Source organism: Grampus griseus (genome assembly GCF_964374135.1).
Source record: "Grampus griseus genome assembly, chromosome: 13".
Classification (NCBI taxonomy): Eukaryota; Metazoa; Chordata; class Mammalia; order Artiodactyla; family Delphinidae; genus Grampus; species Grampus griseus.
The window spans coordinates 27,597,462-27,612,380 of NC_139007.1; positions in this window are offsets into that span (position 1 = coordinate 27,597,462).

Here is a 14,919-nt window from a genome sequence, read left to right on the forward strand (position 1 = left end):
TATAATAAAACATTTCCTCAAGAAAGAACTGGGAATGCAAGTTTGAAAGATTCAAACTTTCTAGATAAAATCATTTAATGGAAACACTTGCTATTAAAGACCTGAGAAGTTTTTAAATGCATAGATAGAAGAATTTTACATACATCCAAGCAGAAAAACAGATAGCTTACCTAAAAGAATAAAATCAGAATTGGTATTAACCTCCCTTCCACAAGACCATGTGCAAGAAAAGCATAATCCATTGGGATTTTGAGGAAATTGGGTAGTGACATAATATTCATGGGTATGTTGCTGTTGACAAGTGAGTCTACAGAAAAGTGCTAACATATTAATGGCACTTCACAAGCTTTTTTATTGCAAATGTCAAAAACACTACATGAACTAGAAAGAATGACATTCATTGGTTCTCAGAATTCTATTGATCAACCCAGTTTTAGAAAGGGCACAACAGTGGGGCTCAGAAACAAATGGAACCCAGGAATAGAACCCTACAGGGCTCTCATTTCTCTCTGCCTCTCTCCATGTGTCACCTTCTTTTCCATGTGAAAGAAGTTGTGTCTCATTATGAATAAAAAATTCACAGCTTTGAAAGCCTGGTAAAAACTCCTAAAATCAATTTTAAAAAAGAGAGAAAGAGGTAAAATTTACTTTGTTTTAAATCGTTACAAAACAAAATTTAACATTTAAAACATTTCCATAGGAGAGGCTCTCCAATGGTAAAATAATATAATAATATCTGAGTTATGAATTTCAATCTTATCCTTAGTGGTAGAGACAAAGATTATAGAGACAGGGACTGGTAATAAAAATTTACTAAACTCCTTGAATAAACAGGAAAAAACACAGGACAGAGAGAGGGAAAAAAAACCAAACATAATCCATACAAAATAAGTTTGGGAAATTTTACCTGTTATTATTTTATTACTAAATGACAAATAAAAATATCCTGAGAATTTCATTCAAGAAAGAGAACAGTAACTTAAACTAAAAAATTGGAAATGAAGACTTAGTATGATATAATTAGGAATAAATAAGAAAGATAAAATATTATAATTGACAAATAAATCAAAACTCTGATTTCTTGAAAAAGATGATGTTGAGAAACCACTGAGAAAATAGACAAGTGAAAAATACAATGCACTGCATATGAAAACAAGATAAATCAGAGATGACAAAGAAGATTTAAACAAAGATTTAAACAAGATTTAAATCTTAAAGAAGATTGAGAACACTCAATATTCTGTAAATATATAAATTTTTCTAAGAAATACTTTTCTAGGAAAATATAAAATATGAAGACAGATTCAAACAAATGTAGAGAACCTCAAAGAGACCAACAGTGATGGAAGAAATGAAAAAAAATTGTCAAACCCCACACCCACACAAAGCTAATCCTATACTCTTCCAGAATACACAAAAGGTGGAGCTCATTTGTATATAGGCAGTATAATCAAAATGAAACCTAAAAAAAAGAAAATCCTTATATAATTCCTCAAAATAAATTCTAGGACTATAGATTTAACTCTACATTATAACAATTAAGAAAACACAAGAGAATAGATGAATAGTCATTAAATATTAAGATGACATGTATTTTGTAAACTAGACCTAAACAGATGAAAATATTAAGAAAGTATTTTACTGATTTTATTACATAAACATGAAAAAGAATTGGCAAGACTACAAAGTAAATAACCAACCAGGAAACACTTTGCAAAATATTTTTAGAGAAAAGTTGTTTTCTTAGTATCTAAATTATTCTGGTAGATTAATCAGAAAACATGAATACCAAATTTTAAATGAAAAATTAGATTAGCATATAAATGGGAAACTCACAACAGAAAAGTTACAAATAACCAATGAAAAGTTGTTGGCAAAAGCTGGCAAAAGATCTAATATCTAGGATGGGAGAAAGCCCTTATAATGTACTTTCTCACACACTCTTGTATAAAGAGAGTATAAATTTGTAAAATTTTTCTAGAAGGAAATTTCATAATATGTGTAGAAATCCATAAGACCCTGCAAAACATTTGCCCTAGCAATAAAATTTTAGGAATTTATCCTAAGAATATGAGCTGAGATGGACATTAAGCTTTATGTATATGTGTTTTTACAAAAAATATTTTTTAAAATAATGGTGAAATTGGAACAAATCAAAATGTCCATTAATAGGAGTCTAGTCAAAATTATGAGACACCACATGATAGAATATATTTAGCCCATAGTATCAATAATAAAAATGTTTATTCACATGAAAACTCTGTATTTTTAAATTTTCATGTTTCCAAAACAGAATGCCTTTCTCTAAATAAAACATTGAAAATTTATTTATAGTAAAAAAAAAAAAAACCACTATTAACATTTGATAAAATACTAGGAATAAACCTAAGAAGCAAAAGACCTATACTTTGAAAACTATAAGATGCTGATGAACAACATCGAAATTGACACAAACAGATGAAGAGATATACCATGTTCATAGATTGGAAGAATCAATATTGTCAAAATGACTATACTCCCCAAGGTAATCTAAAGATTCAATTCAATCCCTATCAAATTAGCAGTGGCAGTTTTTGCAGATCTAGAACAAAAAACACCTGAAACTTTGTAGGGAGACACAAGAGACCCTGAATTTTCAAAGAATCTTGAGAAAAATGAAGCTGGAGGAATCAGGCTCTCTGACTTCAGACTATACTATAAAGCTACATTAATCAAGACAGTATGGTACTAGCACAAAAACAGAAATATAGATCAATGGAACAGGATAGAAAGCCCAGAGATAAACCCACGCACATATGGTCACCTTATCTTTGATAAAGGATGCAAGAATATACAATGAAGTAAGGACAGCCTCTTCAATAAGTGATGCTGGGATAACTGGACAGCTACATGTAAAAGAATGAAATTAAAACATTCTTTAACACCATATACAAAAATAAACTCAAAATGGATTAAAGACCTAAATGTAAGACTGGATACTACAAAACTCTTAGAGAAAAACATAGGTAGAACACCCTTTGACATAAATCGCAGCAATATGTTTTTGGATCTATCTCCCAGAATAACGAAAAAAATAAACAAATGGGACCTAGTTAAACTTAAAAGCTTTTGCACAGCAAAGGAAACTATAAAAAAATGAAAAGACAACCCACAGAATGGGAGAATATATTTTCAAATGATGTAACTGACAAGGGAATAATCACCAAAAATATACAAAGAGCTCATGCAACTCAATATTAAAAAAAAAACTCAATCAAAAAATGGGCAGATGATCTAAATAGACATTTCTCCACAGAAGACAAACAGGTGGGCAAAAAGCACATGAAAAGATACTCAACATTTCTAAATATTAGTGAAATGCAAATCAAAACTACATTGAGCTATCACCTCACACCAAAAAGTCTATAAACAATAAATGCTGGAGAGGGTGTGGAGAAAAGGGAACCCTCCTACACTGTTGGTGGGAATGTAATTTGGTACAGCCACTGTGGAAAACAATATGGAGGTTCTTTAAAAAAATAAAAATAGAGCTATCATATGATCCAGCAATCCCACTCCTGGGCATATATCCAGAGGAAACCATAATTTGAAAAGATACACGCACCCCAATGTTAATTGCAGCACTATTTACAATAACCAAGACATGGAAGCAACCTAAATGTCCATCAACAGAGGAATGGATAAAGAAGATGTGGTACATATATACAATGGAGTATTACTCAGCCATAAAAAAGAATGAAATAATGCCATTTGCAGCAACATGGATGGATGTAGAGATCATTGTATTAAGTGAAGTAAGTCAGAGAAAGACAAATATCATATGATATCACTTATATGTGGAACCTAAAAAAATGATACAAAAAAAAAATGATACAAATGAACTTATTTACAAAAGAGAAATAGACTCACAGACTTTGAAAATAAACTTATGGTTACCAAAGAGGAAAGGTGGGGGGAGAATAAATTAGGAGGTTAGATTAACATATACATTCTACTATATATGAAATAGATAACCAACAAGGACCTTCAGTAAAGCACAGGAAACTCTACTCACTACTCTGTAATAACCAAGGGGTAAAGAATCTGAAAAAGAATATATATATATATATATATATATATAATTAAATCACTTTGCTGTACACCTGAAACTAACACAACATTGTAAATCAACTATGATCCAATATAAAATAACAATTAAAAAAAACATTTGATATGTAACCTCTCTGATTTTTATGTGAATATTTACATAACATTAGATGATAATAGTTATTCCACAAAGACTATTGTAAGCAAAGGATTAGCTTAAAAAATATATTTGTGTATATAAAGATGTAGCCTAGACGATATACTTTAACACTAGGTATCCCCCTGTGGTAAGTGGGAATAATGAAACTACCACAAGGCAGGTAGGAATTAGGAAGAAATCTACTTTTTCTTCCACCTTTGAAATATATTAATGAACTCATATATACACATCTCAGAGTAAAAGCAAACCTAATAAAAGTATAAAAAAGAAATCTTACCAGTATTCTTTATATGCCATAGAATTAAAGCCCCAGATACATAAAAGAAAAATATTATGTTAAATTCCATCTTCTTGCCTAAGGGGAGGACCAGATTGTGTTTTATTCTATCCCCAAGACTGAGGAAGCAGCAAAGTTTCCAACCTAAACCCAAATTAACAGCCTGTGGTTTCTGAGATAAATTATCCCCAAAGGGCACCAGGTATCCCAAACCAGGAAACCAGGGGCACTCTTAGGCTTTAGGTAATATAAAGTTAGATCTATGCAAATATGTGGTCATTTGTGAGAAGGAAGCACCACAAACCCCTTTCCCAGGGGCACTTAGTCCTGGAAACACAGGGCTGTGAGGAGCCTGGGGGAAACTGAGGCACAAGCTGTTTCTAGCAGCCGTATTTTAACTAGCTGTTCTAGCCACACAAAACTCCACATTATTTCTAAGAGCAGACATACCAGTCCTGGCCTGGCCCACATCCAATTTGGGTAACTGCATTCCGTCCTCTTTCAGGCCTCCCTGGCACTTTCAATTAGCCATAATTTATATTCTTCCCAGTTTACAATTGAAACTGCCTCGCATTGCAACTGTGGGATTACAGAGAGATGGCAGCTAAATTAACAGACAACTGGTACATTATTGCTGTTTTTCAGTTCTCTTTTGCCTTACATTTCTATGGAGTGCTAAAGGTCAGGGAATGTTAGTTCCATTTTATAAGAAAGAACACTGAAGCTCCAAAGTAACCTAATATTTACATCTATAACGAGTTGGATTACGAATTAAAAAATAAATTCCCACTTGGTAAATGCCTATACCTTAGAACTGAAATAAAGGAAATAACAAATCTTTTCTAAAAGAGAAAAAATCACTTCAATATAAATAGAGGTATAGTGTGCTTCTTTCTTAAAAATATTTATTAAGTTTCCACTTGTACTGAGTACTGTTCCAGGTGTTGAAGTCCTGGATGTAAACAGTGGATGGCATTTCTCAGATCCTTAAAATGCACTGATCCCTGTTTAACTCATTTGATATTCACAAGAGCTTTATGAGGTATATATTAACATTACTCCTATCTTACATGTGAGAAACTGAGGCAAAGCAAGCATTAATAACTTTCCAGAGGATAGCAGTTACAATCAAAGCTTCAAACCTCAGTCATTTGATGCCAATAACTGTGTTCTCCATCACTATAATCATCTCTTCCATGCACAGAACAGTCCTGGGCTTTAGTATTACATAGAGGAAGATGAACAATAAACAATAAATAAGCAAGAGAATTCTCTGTGAGACATCAAATACAGGTGCTGTGAAGAGAATTAAAATATTCGGTCTAGGTAGAGTAATGAATTATTACTTTAGGTTATCTGGTAAGAAGGCTTTTCTATTTAAGCTGGGAGATCTGGAACATAAAAAGGAGCCAGCTATGTTAATATGAAGGAAACAGTATTTGAAATAGAAGAGCTGGTGCCAGGACCCTAAGATGGGAAAAGACTTGGCATGTTTGAGGAATCAGAATCAGCCCAGAATGGCTGGAGCACAAAGGCTAGAGGAGAGAGGGTAGATTTTGGTTGGAGACAGACAAGCACATGATTAAAAAGGACTTAGTGTAAATGTGTTTAGCTTTTGTCTTATGTGTAATGGGGGCCTTTGGAAGGTTTTAAATAGATAAATGACATTCTGTTTTAAAAGATTACTCTGAAGGGAGGATCTATTTAAGGGGTGGGCAAGAGTGGAAGAAAAGACAAACGATTCAAGACCCCAGGTAAGAGATGACTGTTACTTCGACTAGGGTGCATTTGGAGACTAGGGGAAAAAAAAAAAAAAAGAGGATGGATTTAGAATATGTTTTTGTTGATTTTGCTGATGAATATTGGAGGGGATCAGGTAAGGAAAACAGAAGAATCAAATAAAAAAATTATCTTTACTTAGGTAAACCTAAGTCTCCATTTCATCAAAGGACTTTGGTGGTTTCTTCTGAGAATTCTTTGTCAGACCAAAAAGACGATTAAATGAGACAAATTTTACTTCCTTAATTTCATTAACCAAGTCAGTAGACCTTTATATTTAATTCTTTGTATTTAAGAAATGACTTAAGGTACCTATGAGCACTATTAGCCTCGTTTAAATTATTTACCAATTTGTCTAAAATTTATGATTTTACAAAACTGCCTAGAAATCTGTTCATTTAAGATCATTACCTATTATCTTCACAAAGTGTTATTCAGAAGAGGGTCTTGAACATGTTATTTTGGTGAACAACACACAAAGTTAAATACAAATAAGATACCCACTTACTGCAACTGAACAGAACATCAAATTATCATGCTGAGTTTCTTTCTTTTTTATATTAAGGTATGAGAGGATCCATCATGGCCCTTAAATTGTGTCAATTGTGTGAATAAAAGATATCTAACATATTTTAAAGTGAATGTATTTGACAGAAAACTTTTTAAATAATGATTTTGGAAAAATTGAAAGTATTTCCCATAAATATTTACTTAGTGGGACTTGAGAGAACATTAATATATTTGATTACTAAAACTTAAATTTTGGAGAGATTGTATGTTTTCTTTCTTTTTCTAATATACAACGTGTCCTCATAGGTTTGAGGTGGTATTTTGACAGACTTTCTGTCTGCAGGCCCCTTTCCTGTACAGTTTCACAGATAAAAAACCTGATCTCAAATGGTCTTGATTAATGTTGGGTGGTGAAGAAATTAGAGGGAGGAAGGAGACATGGGTGTACAATGGTAGAACATTTGTAGTATGAGATAGCTATAGATAATCTATGGTTAACCTCTCATTTTTTGTCACTCTTTCCTGGGCTCCAAACTTATTAGAAGAGTGTTTCCACCTAGATATTCTGCAGGATGACCCAGCCTGGCTAAAGCTGCAAATAATTTATTTTACTTAAATATTTAAATGCTCTTGCATTTCCTAGCCCAGTTAATAAAATTGTCATTCACTGAGTTCTCCAAGCTCCTATGTTTAGAGCTGTCCCTAGCAATTTTATAACTCTACACTCAATCTTTTACCGAGTCTGATTAAGTTTACCTATCAAATCTCTCTCCAGTTTCTCCCCTACCCTCCTTTACTATCACCACCTGCCTTAAGTTCTTCCTTCCTCCCACTGCAGTCATTCTCTAACCCTCCCCTTCTGGCCCTACCTCACTCTAACCCACCATCTTTGCTGATACCAGTTATCTTTCAAAAACAAATTTGATTATGTTTTTAAAATATTGACCTTTCTCCTTATCACTCTCAAATTAAATGTACACATCTTCATGTGGTAACATCCCTTTACTAAATGGCCTTACTCAATTTTACCACCATGTTCCATCTTTCAATACTTCCTGGCAGAATCCTAACCAACTCCCAAAGAATTCGTCTATACCAAACCTCTTTCACATTCCTGGACTTTTAATATCTTGGCTCAGCTTTCTTGAATAACTTCTGCTGTCTTCTCGCTTGAATATATTTATCACAAAGCTGCATTTTCAGTTTACTATATGAAAATCTTCTCTTTAAGGGTCTTAAAAGTATAAGCAAAGATTATAAAGAAAAAACTCAGGAATCACAGCTCCTCCAGATCTCCCTCTCTCAAGAGGTTTTGTTTTGTTTTTGTTTTTTCCTTTCAATTCATGCCTAACATTTCTCAGATTTCTGGTTGGAGTAGCAGCTCATAGCACTATGAACTCTGATTTCTCCATATCTTTTACAACAAGTTCAATTTTTTAAAGAAATTTTATTAGGGCATTAAGATTGTAATTTCTGACTCAGTAAATCTGGGTTTAGGGAAATGCATCTGTTTTTTCTTTGCTATTAGAGTTGAGAACGAAAGTGCAAAAGCATAAAAATTTAGGCATAGAAACTGGAACCCTTGCTTTGCTCTCATTAAATCATAGTCACTAATGCTCATGGCTTGCCCAAAGCCTCTTTCCACTCCTTTGAAGTCTCTTTGTCCCAAATGTTGTCTAGGAGATCTCATTTCTAAGGCACATCTCTTCCACCCCCATTCCTTCTTTATCCTAAGGCTTCTTTACAATCCCAAATCCTTCACTGTTTTTTTTTCCCCCTCTAGGGACAAGTTTAAAGCATGAAACTTCTGGAGAGGAATGAGTCCTAAATGGATGTTCACATTCCCTAATATGAGTACACCAGACACTACAGACAGTCTGGTATTGTCTCCTTCTGCTTGATAAAAGGTAAAGGTTATTTCTTATTTTTTTCATTGAAATTTGGGTATCAGAATTTATGATAAACACTAAGGATATTGCAATATCTAAATGACAGGACAAATGCAGATAGATGACAGATTGTTTTTCAGTCTAATGGCCTAAAATATGCAGAGCACAAGCTTTTAATTTTTAGTGTAATTAATTGTTTCACTATAATTGCTGTTATAATTGCTTGTCATCTCAGTTTTTTTGTCCTAATATGGATATTTTTTTCCTTCTCTGCAATCTTTCACTTGAGGGAGATTAGAATCCAACAAACATACTGCAAACAATACACTAAAATTATGTGGGTATGGAATCATAACATATATACGGAAACTCCTTTTGAAAACTATATAATACTGTTATCATTTAATCTAGACCTTTTATTTTTACTCATGAAGGAATCAAATCTGGGAGATCAAATGACTTTCTGAAGAGTACACAAAGACCTGTTCTCTTAGTTCCTAGGAATCTTGACTCTGAGTCCAGTGCCCTTTCCATCATATCCAACAACTTTAATATTTTTTAAAGTCTTAGTGAAAATCTTCTGTGTTTCCATAGGTTCTTTTTTCTTCTGCAAGCTTCCAAAGCCCTCTCCTTGAACTTACCTAGAGTATGGAAAAGTTCATCTGAGGTGACATACTGGGAATGACCTAGAACAGATCTCATCATCTAAATCTGACTTGCCTTTGTAACTATTAGCTCTTCTCAGGGTTTGATGGGTACTGACATATAAAAGCTAAGCAAGAAGGGAGATGAGACCTGAGATGCTAGTAATTACATAGGGCTGTGAATATACCAAGATTTGTTTCTTTTTCATTTTTCCTAAAGAATGTCATGTTCCTAGAAGAAGGGTCAGGTCCTGAAGGGGCTATCAATGTCATCCCAACCAAGGTCTTTTCAGATACGATGACTCTCCTCTGCACAAGTTTGGGCTGTCCAATTGCTCTTCAGTGTGCTGTCCATGGTGCTGAGGAACCAGCGCTAAATATAGCCCTGCTACAAATTCCTGTCACTTCTGGCGAAATGGTTAGGCAGAGCAGCACCTGACTGTGCTTCAGAGCTTTGCAGTTACCTAGAGGCAGCTATGAAAGGCCTGCAACCATTTCAAAAATGTAACAGCTCAAAAAGGCAGCTTTGAGAAAAATCTTTTTTATGACCACAACTGAAGTTAAAATTAAAAATTCATATCACCAGGAGAAACAGATTTAAATTTATTTGTAACTATTCGCTTTTCCTAAAATAATACTCCTTATATGTTTTTAAAAATTAAAGCAAGAGCTTTGGTTGTTGTGCTGCTAGTTACATTTTCCTCCAAAAGTTAAAGTAGTGTAGTGTGATATAGTGTAATTGTCAACCAAAAGAATAAAATTTTCCAGAGAAAATTAGGTACAATTCACCCTGTGGATATAGGAACACTAGATAGGCATTACAACTCAGCTTTAAACGATCAAGCAGGAGAAGTCAGACAAAGAAAGATGAAGTACCTTTCATGTTATGTTATTATAAATTGCATGGTATGAATTATTGTGTATTTACAAGACACCCTCTACCTATAGCCCCTACATGTAAAAATATCTCCTCATTCAGCTGCCACACACACTAAAATGAATATTCATAGGAGATATACTGCTGCACTTAATTACCCCAAGTGGCCTTGGATGCTTCCCTGTCCATTTTTCTGGGGTGGGGACCCTGTATTCTAATTGGAAGCATTCTCTGTGATGCACATAGTATCAGGAGTTCGAACTGCAGTTGTGCCCTCTCATCCCTCTCATATAGACATTGATAACATTTTTATTGCCAGTCAAGCTTCCTGACCTTGGTCTCTGCTAGTGGCATGTGATGTCCCCCCAAAAGTCTCTGCAATGTGAAGTTATGTGCCTAGAGGAGATTTGAGTCTCCATCTCATATTTTTTTTGCAATTGCTTTTCACTTTACTCAGGGTGGGAGATTGTCCTAATATGATTTCCTAACAGGTAGTTCTAAAACAAACCTTTGGGTACTCCAACATAATCATCATGCCCAATCTCCTTCTCTGCATTTTGAACTGTCCAGAACATGAAGGCAAAAAAGTGGGTGAATGTAGGGCCACCAAAAGCCCCAACAATCATAAATGTTACTGCAAACTAGGTGTTCAAAGGCCCTATCTAACTGTACTACTTGTCAACTATTGAACTTCTTCTCTGTGAACACTTCTTTCTACACTTTTCTCCACTTCCTGATGCTTTGGGCATTGCTGATACTCCCTAGGAGGTGGGTCTATCTTTACTATAGGGACTGTTGATGACATTACTTTTCTCATCAGTCTCATCATCCTTGTTATTTCTCAACTGTCACCATCCCTGTTGCTGAGCATTTCCCTATTAGAGTTACAAACATTTTATTAGGCACTAGTGACTTCCTCATTACTTAATCCTGTTTAACTTCCTTTCTTCAGAAAGCACTCTCTCACTTTGGCTCTATGACACCACACCACACTACTCTTTTCTTCCACTGCTACACATATCCTTGAAGGTTAGTGTTTCTTAGCCTTCTGTACCTGGCTTTCTTCTCTTATCACTCTACATTGCCTAAGTGGTTTTGTCTATTCTCAGATCTTCAGTTATCCCTTGTGTACTAATGACCTACTCCTACCATTTTCCAAAATTCTTATCCCAAATAGCCAACTACCTTTTCAACATTTCTACCTAAGTATCTTGCTGGATCCTCTAATCAACATATCCAAAATTGAACCTATCACCTCACCCTGAACACACACACACACACCTCTTTACTGTCATCTTTATGTTTACTCTCAAAGAGCAAAACCAACATCGATGGTTATCCACATCAAACTTCTGGCAGCCTTCTTTTACCACATTTCCCACAGACACTCATATACAGAAGCTCATTATTTTTGTCCATTCTAGCTTCTAAATAACTACGGGAATTTTCACTCCTCTTCACCTTCAACCACAAACTCAGAGCAGCTACCACTAGCTCTTATCTGAATTGCTGCAACAGCTTTGCTTCCATCGATGCCCAGTGCTACCTTCCCTCACCTCTTCTTCACAAAGAAGCCATCATAATTTTAAAGCATATTTTATTATATTGATGCTTTTACTTAAGCCCTTGAGTGGTTTTTCATTGTCATTAGGATGAAAACCAAGTCTGCCAGTTCTGACCCTTGACGGTATCTCCAACCTTTCTCCTGACTCTTTGCTATCTCCCTTTGTTCCACGTTCCAATCATATTGGCTCTTTAAAAATTTATTGAATAGGCCATATTCTCTCTGGACTTCTGATCTTCACCTGCTCTCCTTCCTATTCTTCTCTTTATGTAGCTAACTTGTATTTATCATTCAGCATTCAGTTTAAAAGTCATTTTCTCTGAGAAAGCATTAGCATAGCTCCCTCATTCTCTCCAAATACTCAGATGCTTTGCTCTCCTAACTTCTGGTGCATTTCTATATCATTTAGTTATGATCACTCTTTTCCTTTATCTTATCTCCAATGTCTAGCACAGTGCTTGGCACGGATGGGCAATTACTGTCCACTGGAAGAACAAAAGAATGAATAAAATTACAAAGTGTTTTTTTCCCCATTGAGTTAATGTATATTGTTCCAACTATAACATAATGCTGCCCTACATGCTGAATATATACTCATGTATATGTTTATTATCTGCAGAAAAGCAGATGAGGAAAGAACTGAAGGTATGTTTGGGAGAAATAGGGGATGGAAAGTGGTTTCCAGCCAGCTGCAGTTCTTCAAGGCTTCGAGGCAATTAAAATTCAGAAAATTCAATAAGTAGCTTTGGATTTTTTTTTAATCATGAAAAAAGCTGTTTATTTAGTTTGAACTTCTGATTTTTGCCTTTCAGCATTTTGGGAATACTTATTTGAGAGTAGTTAAGGAATTAAAAAGACCAGACCTCTGCAGATTTCATAAGAATCCTTGCAAAAAAAATAAAAATCAAAGAAAACTTTCATGTTTTTTAAAAATTAATCTCAATAGAAAAGAGATAAGTTATAAAGGACATCTTGGGCATACTCCAAACACAAAATTATTTCTATCTGGGTTTAGAATCAATAGTATGACATTTTATAGAGATCAGAAAACTTATGTTGCTAATTATAATGTACTTACATAAAGATTAAAGAGACTTTGCATTACTTTTACACATATCTGCAAGAAAGGATCTGGAGAGTTTGGGAGATAAACAAGGGAGTAGGAATTTTAACAACAAATCTATCTATAGAATTGTTAGTATGTAAATTATCTAAAATTTTTTGTTTGACTTTTATTGTACATGTGTAATAAATACTATCTATATAATATATATATTCAAATTTTTGTGCACTGGTTGACATGATAAACACATGATATATAACAACAAGTTATCATGTCAACTTATAACAATAAGTTGACATGATAAACACATGGTCTTTGGTTCTACTAGGTTGTAATGTTGTTTCCCTAGCTGACAATAAGAAGGCAAGAATTTTTTTTCCAAGCATATAAATAGGCATTTTAAGAAAACACTCCTTGTGTGTGTCTGCCTACCTCTCTCTCTCTCTCTCTCTCCCCGCCTCTGTCTCTCTCTCTCTTGTTGTCTGTGTGTAAAGTCTATGACAGTTTAGCTCACGTCTGGTGTGGAGATCCTACACAGAACTAAACAGAGTTAGCTTAGTTTAGGGATCAAGATACCATTTGTCTCATGGTTTTCCTATAATGCCCTAATGCTATCCAGAGCTCTGCTCCTTCTCAAGTCCCACCAAATAAGCTATATTTACAGGCATTTATGTATACTGAAAACTTCACATAAGGTTTTTGGAAAATAATGAATTTACACGGGGTTCCGGTTTTTCACTACTTCGCTTCCTTCCCTTCACCTTTCCCCAAACCCCTGTTTTTCCCTAGTGAAGGTAAGTTCTACCATCTCTTTTATTTCTTGCTTTGTGCTAATCTACATCCTCCCTTGCTTCTCAGGGTCTTCTTTCCTCCCTCCCCCATAAGAGGCTTATCAAGAAAGTTCCCAAAACAAAAACTATTCTCTCACTAAAAGCATTGTTCTTAGCTTCCTAAAAATAGCAAAACCAATAAAAATGTATCTTTTTAACTAATGACAAGTTTATTAGTTTATACTTTCTACCATTTTAAATAATGTAATAAAGTTATGTTGATTTGTAATGATAACAATTTGCGGGGAGAAAAGTAGTACTAATTGTCTTTCAATAGTAATGGAAACAATATAATTAACCAATCTAAAATTTCAAAATCTAAAATAAACTGTTAATTTTGTATTTTACAGTGGGGAACTATACTTTGATATACAGTTGTTAGCATCTTATCTTCTAAAGAATGTTAGCTGATAAATGAACATTTGGATGGCTGATCACATTTGTGCGTGATTGGCATGCATATTGTATGAAAATTACAATTACCTAAGAATAATTACTCTAAGTAATACTTCATTGACTATTTAAGGATCTACTTATGTCTAAATATCTAATAGTTTCCCTTTTATTACTTTAAAAATGAATACTACTTTACCTTCTTAGAGTAGTAATTCAGAATTATCATTACTTTACTGAATACATTAGATAAGCTTGAGATGAAAACAATCTACTGAATTCATGATTCATAACAACTAGGGAAGAAAATTCTCATGAATACAACACAGTAGATTATGGAAACAAATTAAGGGCAGAAAATTTAGTTCTAATATTTGAATTAAGTATTGATCACAACATTTGAATTTATTTCAATTCTGCCTTATTTGAAAAAGATTATTAATTTATATAGGATCCTTTTCATTTTTAATGTCCCCACCCCCTTTTTTTCACTACCATCTCTTCTCTAGTAAAAGGGAAAATTAAAGAAGAAATTTGACAAAATCAGAATATGTTATGTTACATTTTGGCAACTTAAAATGTTAGCTATTGACCTTTGAAACTCTTTTGACCTAGCTGTTGAGTCTTTTATATGAGAGGGCTGGTAAATCATCATTTCAATCAATAAATCTTCATGGAGGTTGTGTTGTTGCCCAAGAGTTGATAAGCCCAGTTACTGTCCTTTAGATCCTAACAAGCTGTTCAGGTCTGCAAGACAATGCTATTCTTTTAGGACTTCCTAGCATAAAGCAAATGATATGAAATTACTACCATTAAATTGAATAAAAAGGTGACTCTATTACTCCTA